At 46.4% G+C, this 11,085-nt stretch overlaps 1 pseudogene across 1 annotated transcript; it reads left to right on the top strand.

The window, feature by feature from the left end:
* The first annotated feature begins 8,622 nt into the window (after window positions 1-8,622).
* On the top strand, window positions 8,623-10,625 carry LOC100192948 (uncharacterized; annotated as a pseudogene). The gene is made up of 5 exons (NR_168945.1): window positions 8,623-9,020; window positions 9,670-9,832; window positions 9,920-10,140; window positions 10,224-10,346; window positions 10,414-10,625. The product of NR_168945.1 is annotated as an uncharacterized protein (transcript).
* The last annotated feature ends 460 nt before the right edge of the window (window positions 10,626-11,085 follow it).

Here is an 11,085-nt window from a genome sequence, read left to right as displayed (position 1 = left end):
CCTTTGGGGCCATCCAATACGGGGCCTTATGAATAGGCTGCGTACCCGGAATCAGCTTGATCTTAAAAGCTGCATCGCACTCCGGAGGAACGCCTAGAAGCTCTGTCGGAAACACGTCGGCAAAGTCACACACCACTCGGATGTCCTGCACCCTCAAGGCAGCCTCACCCTCCACCACCATGGAGAAAAAGATTCCCGACTTCCTTGACCGGCGATACGGAAGCAATTGCGCCAACAAGGATAACAGGAACTTTGGGGAACTTCCCAAGAATACCACCTCCCTACCCGACGGCGCCTGCAATAACACTGTCTTCCAAAAATAGGATATAACTGCGCGATACTGAGATAACCAATCCATACCCAAGATAACATCGAATGCCCCCAAGGAAATCACAACAAGATTGGCTGAAAAGACCTCATCAGCAAGAATGACGGAACACCCCTGACAAATTGAATAGCTACTAATGGAGCCATTAGCAGAACTAACCAAAATTGGGTGACCCAACCTCTGCACCGAAAGACCAGCCCGCGACACAAAATTATCCAAAACAAACGAATAGCTAGCGCCAGAGTCAAAAAGAGCATGGGCCACAAATGAATCAACTGAAATCGTACTTGTCACCACGTCTCCTTGCTCTCTGCCATCCGCAGCGGGCAGCACATAAGCTCCGGAAATACTCGCAGAAGAGGAAGCTCCTGGAGTGAAATTAACATAAGAACCCCACTGAGCCGTCAGGTGAGGCAGACGCGGAGCTCCAAACTGAGACGACATAGGAGTAGTCGGTGCAGGAGTAGGCGCAGCCAGATACTGAGGAAAACCCTGCATTGGCACGAACTGAGAAGTCCCAGGCACATAAAACTGCTGCGGAGGAAGTGGAACTGAAAATTGCTGCTCAGCGCTTGACATCATGTTGACAGTGCCCTGAGAAGAGGAGGAAGTCATTGGCTCCCTTCTGAGCTTCCCATTGGGATTCCTCCTACACACCACATCCTTGTGGTCTTGACTATAGATTGAACACCTGCCATTCCACTGGCACTCTGCACGGTGATGTGCATCACCACAACGGAAACACACCAGCCCCAGCCCGGGCTTAGGAACAGCCTGAAACCTCTGAGTACTTCCTCCCAAAGTACCCAAGTCAGAAGATTTTCCACGGTAGGGATGGTGGCGCTGATGCTGAGACTTGCCCCTCTTGTGGGCTGGACCTCCAGTGTTGCCCCTCCTCGCGTCCTGGCCACGAGGCTGATCAACACCCAAAGACTTCTGCGACTCCATGGTACACTGGTGTTGCATCTCCACACCCAGTGCCTGCTCCACTGTAGTATGGAAGTCCACCAACGGAAAGGCTCCCAGGGCATGCCTGATAGAAGGTTTCAGACCCTAACAGAACTGGCTCGCCTTCTCCATCTCATTATAAGCAACATGAGGGACAAAACGGACCATCTTGTTGAAGCCCACTTTATACTCTGTGACAGACTTCTTTTCTTTCTTGTAGGACTGCAAATCAATCTTCATTTTCTCCAGGAAGGTGACCGGGTAGAACCTCCTCTCAAACTGCCTGATAAAAACATCCCAGGACAGGACTCCTGGTGAAGAGGAGTGAGCTGCCTGCACGCCCCTCCACCAAATCTGAGCTTCTCCCTTCAGCAGCTGTGTGCCAAAGCGAACACGATCACCAAACACAATCTCGAAGACATTCACCTTATCCTCCACGTAAGTTAGCCAATCCACCGCCTTGACCGTAGTACCACTGCCATCAAAAGTATCCAACTTCATGCCCATCCACTGCATCAGAGAAAGACCACTGACTGGAAGAGGCACCTTTGCCCCGCCACCTGGAGCAGCACCCGCAGGGACAGCGCCCCCGGGCACTCCTCCACCACCAGCACCCTGAGCAGCACCCGCAGGGGCAACAGAAATAGCTTGCCTCAGAATGGCCAACTCCTGCTGCATGGCCTGCATCGCGGCTAACATTGCCGCCGGACTCATCGAGTCCCCACTTGGAACTTGTGGACTGCCCCGAGCCCTACGAGGCGGCATAGCTGCAGCCACATGGGTGAGAATAATAAGTAAATAAGATTGGCATAGCACCTCTTCAGATAATGTCAAACTAGCACAGACAATAACATAACATATCAATAGTAAAGCAGAAAACCCATCCTACATGTGCAGTGTGTCAATTTATTATTATTCCACTTGCTAGGACCTACAGCCTATTGGCTCTGATACCAATTGTAACACCCCACTGATCTCACACAATGGATGTTACCAAATACCCTTCCCACAAAACTTATGCAACACAAGAAAAGAAATAGAGAAAGAAAGTATTGCAAAATCCGGCAGCACCTCCCTTGAAAGAAGCATAACAAGGGGAACCTAGAGTTTATACATGATATAAAAGAAAGATAATTCACATAATATAATCGAAATGCAACGATAGTAATGAACATTCATGACCAAATAAAAGATAGGTAACTCAGCCCACCAAAAAAACAGTTCAACTACCATGAAAGGCTAGAATATAATAATCCCATAGACTTGACCCTCCCTGATTAACATCATTATTAAGCAGTGGTTTCTTTATTTAAAGGTGTTGTGGCTGTGCTGTTACATCCCTTCTTTCCCAAAGCAAAAATCAGGTGCCTGCATCAGACAATGCAAGAGTGAGATGACACATCTCAACAAGTAAAAAGAGCAAACAACAATTGGACAATGTAAACCAACCGTGCCTAAACAACCACGTAGTTCACAACTTCTTTCTTAAATATTAATTTGTAGCAAGTAAGCAAGTAACCAATTACTTAATGCCAAGATGAATCACAAAGTAAAGATCCACACTATCCACATCACCATAATAGGTTCCACACTTCTCCCATGAATGCACATGGCTACAGATGCAGTAATGACTTCTGCCTTCATACCTCTAAGGATATGAAGCTGCATCATACCCCTTCTCGGGTAACATATGATGCTCATTGTACCGGTACGGTCGGATCATAAGATCGCGACGAAACTTCCATGCAATGGATGATGAATGCATTATGCATGTCAACAACATGAGTCCTTCCCAAATAAAATGTGCTAGACATATACTTCCACCCATTCCACATAATAAACCACATGGGTAACATGATCAAACCACAACCTCAACATATGTAATCAATAAAACATGAATATCTTCAAACGATGGTACCCAATTAGGAATATAAATACGAACACAAATGGCACAAACATAATCAAGTATAAGACTCTTTAATCGACAGACGGAATAACCATCACTGTTTTACTTGCCTTCACCGGAAGTTTGAGCAAATCCATAAGTACGATCCGGAAGTCCACCACTTGTTTTTGACACACAACTTAGTGCACCAATTCCACATAATAACGCTCATAAATGACGTCGCACCTACGCACAATCTCAAACCCCGCCTCGGGTAACAACTCTCCCCACACCCACCAAACTGCAGCGGCGCTGCTTAACAATTTCATAACTTTAAAATTATGACAGCAGTGGTAACAAACAAAAACTCCAGAGGCATCTACATAAAATTCCCCACCAGTTTTGTATACAATTTATAATTAAATTCCAACATCTAATTAGCCCAAAACAATCCACAAGATAAACCCTGCAATCTGTTTTTTTTGGACAACAACATACCCGGATTCAAACAGCGATATCTCCTAATTTATAATTCCGAATTGAGCGCATAAGTACTTGTTGGAAAGGTATGAAAAAGCTCTACATAATTCTCAAAGTGTTTATCACTAATTACCCACGAAAAATCCCCAGAAACGGCTAATACTACTGCTGTACGCCCACCTGCAGAAATCTGTTTCTTTGGACAGCCACATACCCGGGTTCAAACGGCGATATCTCCTAATTTATAACTTCGAATTGAGCGCATAAGTACTCGTTGGAAAGGTATGGCAAAGCTCTACATAATTCTCATACTGTTTATCACTAATTACCTACGAAAAATCCCAAGAAACTACTAATACTACTGCTGTACGCCCACCTGCAGAAATCTGTTTCTTTGGACAGCCACATACACGGGTTCAAACGGCGATATCTCCTAATTTATAACTCCGAATTGAGCGCATAAGTACTCGTTGGAAAGGTATGACAAAGCTATACATATTTCTCATACTGTTTATCACTAATTACCTACGAAAAGTTCCCAGAAACTGCTAGAACTACTGCTGTTCGCCCACCCACTAAATTTTTGGACAGCACCTCTACCAATTCGCATACGCAACATCTATTCAATTGAATTGCAGCACAAATAAACAAAAGATAAACACAAAAATCACCTTGGATTCTCCCCCTTTTCTTCCTCCCTTCTTCCCTCCACCAAAACCAATTGGAGACTTGCACCACATGACGTAGATCCAAGCGGCAAGGAATGACACCTTGGGGAGGAGGAGATGGGGGGCTAGGGTTAGGTGGTGTGGCTGCAAGAGTTTGAGGGAGGAGGAGATGGGAGGGGGGCGGCGGCCAAGGGCTAGGGGAAATGGGGGCGGCTGCACAAGGGGAGGGGATTAGGGGGAGGGCGGCTAGGGTTAAGGGGAGGCTAATGGGCCGGATCAAGATTCATGGCCCAACTCGCCCACGCGACAGCTCCCGACCCCGTCGCAAGCGTCTAACCAAAGAAATTCTACTGTCTTACTGGTGAATGTTTTCCACAAATTCCAAATCATCAAAGCGCATCACCCGAATTAGAAAAAAAACAAAAAAAAAGAATAACCTCCAACTTCTCTTCTTTGCAAACCGGGTATCACAGTATGGGACACCCTTAGCTGATTAATTAGAGGAACTTGAGGTGTAGACGGCTCCGCCGTCGTGCCGTCAATGGGGTCCGAGCACAGTACTTTCTCTACCAAGGCTGGGTGCCGAGGTTCTTTCGTGTTGCTTTTGTTAGTCACCCTTCCTATGGACAGAGATACTATGTTTATCAAACTAGAGAAACCTAAGACGACTATGACCTCTGGAGAATCTTTGTAAAGGCTACGTAGTGAATCCCTGGTCATTCACCTCGGTAGTGAAGATCAAGTCTTGCAAACTCAGGCTGGGAAGGGATCACGACTCGTGGGTAAAGTGTGCAACCTCTGCAGAGGGTTAGAAACTGGTATATCAGCCGTGCTCACGGTTAAGAGAAGACTTGGGAGCTCCTTTGATTAGAGTTACTTTGGATACCTTTATGATGATACTTAATGGGAGGCTACCTGTCTGGTGCATCGTCCGGATGATGATCTCCGGGGTGTAGAGGCCTACTTAGAGCACTATTCTATCACTGAGCGGGATACTGCTAAGGTAGCCATGCAGGATGTTGCACGACGTGCACTTTCATGGTACTATTTATTATACAGTGAGGGCTGATGGTCTCTACCTGAAGTACTACCCCCGCCGCTCGACTCTTTTGTTTGCTCTCTAACTTGGTTTGTAGAGAAGGTGCCATTCGGGGCCCTATTTGAGAAGAAACAAAGAGGTTGAGGTGAGGTTGAGAAAGATGCAAGTTTCTATGACTTAGTCAATTGGATTACACTCTAATCATGTTTGTCTATATCACAGGAAAGTCCTGCAAGAAGTTCAAGTTGAATAGAAAAGAAATGGAGAAGAAAAGGACCTAAAGGTGTTGTGTGGCGCACCAGAATGTCTGCAGGGAACTGTATGGTCTCAAAAATTTTGGCTAAAATTCGTCGGACAGTGAACAATACAGGGTCCGGTGGTGCACCAAACCATGACCCAATGACTACCTCGCACTGGCGCAACGGCTAGCTGATGTGGTCCGGCCGTTGGTGCACCGGACTAGTCTGGTGACCGCTTGAAGAGGAAGTGCCCAATTAGAGTCCCAGAGGACTAGCGACTGTTGAAGGTCCGGCAGACCAGTCCAGTCACCACCAATAGTTCGATTTTTGGAGGAAGGTACCAACGACTATTTCAGGCTTGGGGCTATATAAAGGAACCTCCCATGCCTCTAACCAGAACACAAGGCAGCTAGCAAGTGTAGAAACATTGTGCAACTATTCTCTACCCTCCCTCTTGTGTATTTCTCCTGGTGCATTTATAAGCCAAGAGAGAGAGAGAGAGTAGAAGTGCTACTACGAGCGATTGTGATCTTGAGCAAGTGGTGTTACTATGTCGGAGTGCCATCTAGAGTTGTAAATAGTGAAAGAGAAATAGGGTCAAACCTTTTCCTAAATGATTTTGGTGGTTAAATTGCCCAACACAAATAATTGGACTAACTAGTTTGCTTTGGATTATAAGTTTTACAGGTGCCAAAGGTTCAACACAAACCAATAAAAAGTCCAAGAAAGGGTTCAAATAAAAAGAGCAAAAGACAATCGAAGGTTGCCCTGGTCTGGCGCACCGGACTGTCCGGTGCACCAGGGAGAATCACTCCGAACATGCCACCTTCGGGTTTCTGGAATTGCCCTCCGCTATAATTCATCGGACTGTCCGGTGTAGCACCGGACTGTCCGGTGTGCCAAGCGGAGTAATGGCTACAGCGCCAACGGTCGACTGCAAAAGTGAATAGTGAATAGTGTCGACTGCGCGCGTAGAGTCAGAGCAGGCGCCAGATGGCGCACTGGACAGTGAACAGGACCTGTCCGGTGCACCACCGAACTGTCCGGTGGCCCACATGTCAGAAGCTCCAACGGTCGAACCCTAATGGTTGGGTGACGTGGCTAGCGCACCGGACTGTCTGGTGCGCCCGTCGACAGTAGAGTTCCCCAACGGCCATTTTGGTGGTTGGGTCTATAAATCCCCCCAACCACCACTCTTCAAGGCACCCAAGCATTCACTACTCCTCATTCAATACAAGAGCAATACACAACACTCCAAGACACAAATCAAAGCCTCTGATCAAATCAAAGTCCACAATTCAACTCTAGTTTTTAGGACTTGTGAGGAGATTGACTTGTGTTCTTTTGTTGTTCTTGTTGCTTGGTTGGCTTTCTTCTTTCTCTCATTCTTACTCTCAAAGCCTTGTAAGCAAAGCAAGAGACACCAATTGTGTGGTGGTCCTTGCGGGGTCTAAGTGACCCGGGAAATCAAGGAAGGAAGCTCACTTGGTCTAAGTGACCGTTTGAGAGAGGGAAAGGGTTGAAAGAGACCCGGTCTTTGTGACCACCTCAACGGGGAGTAGGTTTGCAAAAACCGAACCTCGGTAAAACAAATCACCGTGTCATCCGTTCTTATTCGCTTGTGATTTGTTTTTGCCCTCCCTTTCGGACTTTATTATATTTCTAACGCTAACCCTGGCTTGTAGTTGTGCTTAAACTCTATAAATTTTAGATTTGCCTATTCACCCCCCCTCTAGGCGACTTTCAATTGGTATCAAAGCCCGGTACTTCATTAAGAGCCTAACCGCTCGAAGTGATGTTGGGAGCTCACGCTAAGAAGGAGATGGTGACCGGCGAGAAGCCCGCCACAAGCCACGGGAAGGCTCCATCGGGGGAGTCCGGCAACAAGAAGAGGGAGGAATCACCTCCCCGCGTCAAGTCGCACCAGAGTGGCGACAAGAAGAAGAAAATGAAGAAAGTGGTCTACTACGAGACCGATTCTTCGTCGCCTTCCACCTCCGGCTCCGACGCGCCGTCCATCACTTCTAAGCGCCATGAGCGCAAGAAGTTTAGTAAGATCCCCTTACACTATCCTCGTATTTCCAAACGCACTCCTTTACTTTCCGTCCCACTAGGCAAACCACCAGTTTTTGACGGTGAAGATTATTGTATGTGGAGTGATAAAATGAGGCACCATCTAACCTCACTCCACGCTAGTATTTGGGACATTGCTGAATTTGGTGCGTAGGAACCATCCGTGGGGGATGAAGGCTATGACTCGGACGAGGTAGCCCAAATCCGGCACTTCAACTCCCAAGCACTACACCAAAAACATACACTTCCTACGGTTTTTTAACTTCCTACAGCTTTTATAACAAACCGTAGGAAATAAATAACTTCCGAGAGGCAACTGGTAGCTCTAGAAAATAAACATAACTTCCTACGGTGTTTTATAAAAGCTGTAGGAAGTTAGCTTTCACATGCTGACCCGAGCGTGTGGTCAAACGAGCTGCTTACTTCCTACGGCCTGCTCTAGGAAGTTAGCTTCTTCTGCTAACTTCCTACGGCCTACTCTAGGAAGTAAGCTTCTCCTGCTAACTTCCTACGGCCTACTCTAGTAAGTAAGATTCTCCTGCTAACTTCCTACGACCTCCTCTAAAAAGTTAGCTTTCAGTTGCTGACCCGTGGGTGCGGTCAAACGAGCCGCTAACTTCCTACGGCCTCCTCTAGGAAGTTAGGTTTCAGCTTTTGACCAGTCAAACGAGCCGCTAACTTCCTACGGTCGCCTCTAGGAATTTAGCTATCTATGCTAACTTCCTACGGCCTCCTCTAGAAAGTTAGCTTTCAGCTTTTGACCGGTCAAACGAGCCACTAACTTCCTACGGTCGCCTCTAGGAAGTGAATTAACTTCCTAGAGTACATGTACAACCTCTAGAAAGTTAAGTAACTTCCTACGGCTTTACTCTAGGAAGTAATATTTTTTTATCTTAACCTGCGAATCTACCTTATCTTTCCCTCACTCATCTTTCTCGCTCCCGTTCGTTGCAGCCGCCAGGCACCGCCGCCCGCCGCGCCCCCACGCCCGCCTGCTGGTGCCCCCGCCGCGCCCCTCCCCGCACCGCCGGCACGCCCGCTTCGCCCCGGCCCGCAGACACCCCCGCCCGCGACGAGCTGTGCTGCTGGTGGCGGTGGAGCGCGGTGAGGATGAGGCGCGCGTCACGCCTGGTGGCCGGGTCATGGAGGCGCGCCAGCAGAGCCCTGAGCTCGCCGTAGGCGGCATCGCCAGAGGGCTCGCACCGCTGCAGGGACGCCTTGACGATGCTGCCGTCGTCATCCGCCTCCACGCCCATGCTGCCCATCTGATTCCGATCTGATTCCAGTCGCTGAGGTCCGCCGGAGCTAGCTAGAGCCTATAGCTTGGCTTCTTGTTTGCTTCTTCCAGCCTGTACGCAAGGTACGGTGGTGCAGTACACGCCATGTATGTAGTTTTGCTTTATAGACGCCACAGACATAGTCGACGACGACCTTTGTGGTAGCTAGCTAGCTCTCGTCAGTCGTCATATTTACATTTATTATTTTTTCCATAATATACTCACAGCAAAATTCGAGTGAATCCATAATTTGGAACCGACAAATAGATGTGTGCATCATTTAGGTCGTCGGATTTAATTTAACTTGACTTTAAACAACCAAATTAAAATAAGCAAGTGGTGGTCGACTGCTCACCCTAACCAAGGGACAATTATTATCTAATGTGCCTCCGTCCATTAAAATATGTTTAAAGTTTGACTAGGTTTATAAAGCCTAGTTAAATTTAACTAAGAATTCTTCCGAGAGAGGTTGCATAGTGCAACGCTCAACGTGGGTCGTTTGGCTTTTGTGATTAAGATAACCAGTGGACTAATGATCACTATCAAAGTGAACGTTGCTACATTTTTCATTTTTACTTAAGTATGAAGTATAAAATACAAAGACATATGTACCATGTTGGCTAGGTGGTTGCGAGTGTGGATTTAGAGCCAACAACCATAGTTTGACACTACACAAAAAACATACACTTCCTACGGTTGCGAGTGTGCTGATTGTTTTGAAATGTTTGGTAGGTTCTGTTTATATGGATTTTTGTATATAAGATTGCATTGTTCTTTCGTATGATGCTGCATATGACGAGACGATGTCTAGTCAGCACGGACCAGACTATGACTGGAGGACCTCACCTATTGATCCTCAGGTTGTGTATGCAAGTGGTGGAAAAGGTCATGGAAGGTGCAGACTCTACATATCTTATATTGTTTCATTGGTTGAGTGCAATACATGTATTCTGAATCTGTCGTGATGTTACTTGTTTTGTAGGTACACAATATTTGCTAACGTCAACGACTCGATCCAGGTGAGAGTTCAGTGTGGAGGTTCGTCGAGATCTGCTGCTCGTAGCTCCCGTCGCTCCAATCAAGATCTAGTAGAAGTGGAGCAACTGCAAGAAGAACAGGCGACATCAGGATTACTTGAGACAATAAGCTGCGCAACATGAATACTATGCTACACAGATTCAACAACAACAAACACTCATACAAGTAAGTTCAAAAGATAATAGCTTTCGCTTTAAGATATGTATTGATTTAAAACGCTAATGTGAATGAGTTCAACAATTTTGTAGCAACTAGCACAGGCCCAAGGGATACATGTCCCGGTGTCCCCACCACCACCACCACCACCTCCCGTACATTATCCTTGGTCTTCACATCCACCTACACCTACATCTCCACCTACCGAACATCAGGTATGCAAATTCATCATCATTTACTTGTTGTTAGTTATATTATGATGTAACTCAGCAAATATAATAGACCCCTCCAGCTACCTTGCCGACACATGAACGAGAAGACGGGTTAGACTTTGTCAAAACCCTCTTCGCTAGTGGAGGTATCGACCATCACTCATCATTGTACCCCAATGGTGATCGACGATCGTGAGCTTCCATGTTATGTGTTGTAATACTTGAGACTTTTATTATGACTATGTATGAGATATTGTCTCTTATAATGACTGGATGAGATGTGTCTTATTATGACTATGGATGAGACTTTTGTGATGTAATTGATGAGACTATGGATTTAAATATCGTTATGTGATTGTGTGTGAGATGATTTATGTGAAAATATGTTGTGCTATATAGCTGTTGATATATTTGTTATGTTGTGGAATATGGTGTAAAATAAAAATAAACAACATTTGTAATGCTGGTCAAATTAACTTCCTAGAGGCCAACTGGGCCGTAGGAAGTTAGCCAGCTAACTTCCTAGGGGCTACAGTCAGCCGTAGGAAGTTAGTCGTAGGAAGTTAGTCACCTGACGGCGCTGACGGCGTGAAGCTACTAACTTCCGAGAACCTACTAACTTCCGAGAGGCTCCTTTGGCTGTAGGAAGTTAGCTAACTTCCTAGAGGGCTCTAGGAAGTTAAGCTAACTTCCGACAAAAAATTTCCGAGAGCCAAACTTCCGACGGGATGGCTTTACTTCC

Source organism: Zea mays, chromosome 9 (assembly GCF_902167145.1).
Source record: "Zea mays cultivar B73 chromosome 9, Zm-B73-REFERENCE-NAM-5.0, whole genome shotgun sequence".
Taxonomy (NCBI): domain Eukaryota; kingdom Viridiplantae; phylum Streptophyta; class Magnoliopsida; order Poales; family Poaceae; genus Zea; species Zea mays.
Note: the sequence above shows the minus strand (reverse complement) of the source record. Positions and strands in the feature narration are given on the sequence as shown.